The sequence below is a fragment of the Octopus bimaculoides genome, chromosome 19, assembly GCF_001194135.2.
Source record: "Octopus bimaculoides isolate UCB-OBI-ISO-001 chromosome 19, ASM119413v2, whole genome shotgun sequence".
Lineage (NCBI taxonomy): Eukaryota > Metazoa > Mollusca > Cephalopoda > Octopoda > Octopodidae > Octopus > Octopus bimaculoides.
Genome location: NC_068999.1, coordinates 8,421,749 through 8,422,932, shown reverse-complemented (window position 1 = coordinate 8,422,932; position 1,184 = coordinate 8,421,749).

The following is a 1,184-nucleotide window of genomic DNA, read 5'->3' as shown; positions in this document are numbered from 1 at the left end:
GTGTTTCTGTTGTGCCTGTAATTCAAAGGGCCAGCCTTGTCACACTGTGTCACGCTGAATATCCCCAAGAATTACATTAAGGGTACACGTGTCTGTGGAGTGCTCAGCCACTTGCACGTTAATTTCACGAGCAGGCTGTTCCGTTGATCGGATCAACTGGAACCCTCGACGTCGTAAAGCGACGGAGTGCCAACAATATTAATGATGTATCCCGAGTGGTCATGGAGTATAACGTACCGTTTTTTACTTGGACAAAATTTGACTTCGTTTTCTGTTTCGGAGATATAGAATGTCAGGGATAATAATGCATGAATTACAAAGAGCGCTATGTACAAAGGGTCGGGAATAGTGGGTGCAAGAACATCCCCTAAAAAATTTTGGGGGGAAATAAAAACACTTAGAACATCATCCTGAAGACTCCTTCATCGCCAAAAGGATCGAATGTAGAAACATTTTTGGACTGATTTGAAACATTGCTTTTCCGTTATCGGATTTGATCCATGCACAAATATAAATTTTGAACATGGGCTTGTAACCCCTAAGTAGATTTCTTCCCTGCACTTATGAATATGTATGTATGTATGTATGTATGAGAGAGCAGTGCATGCCATCAAAGTGACACTGAGGTAAAATATACAAAGCCCAATATACCCATCATGACTACCCGTCTGATAATGTATGTATGTATGCAGTGGCGGACTGGCCAGGTTGCTAGTTTTACCGATGATTTCTTTTTTCAGGTAGTGTACTCTTGGACTGCATTACCGAATATGTCATCTTTTAAAACGATCTGTATGTTTATTTATTTTGTGGTTTATTCTGCACACCGTTCCCGTACGTGTAGCTTTCATTATAGTCTTTTTTTGTTGTTGTTTTCCTTGACTTATTACCGTTTTCTGGACCCTCTTTTAACCCTTTTCCGACCAGCTGTACAACACCTGGCCACCACATACAATAAACACATCATAATTATTATTATTACAGGACAGATTGTTTGGCTACCATTTCTAGGACGACCAACGACCTCATAAGAAAATCCATGCTCTTCTCTGTAACCTCTTTTACCGTTTTCCAATAAACTGTAATACACCTGAGTAATACACATGAGGTATATTTGGCTGCTATTCGGATATTAATACATCTCCCCCAGTGCACTGGTCGCAGTGTTAAATGCACCCCCCCCC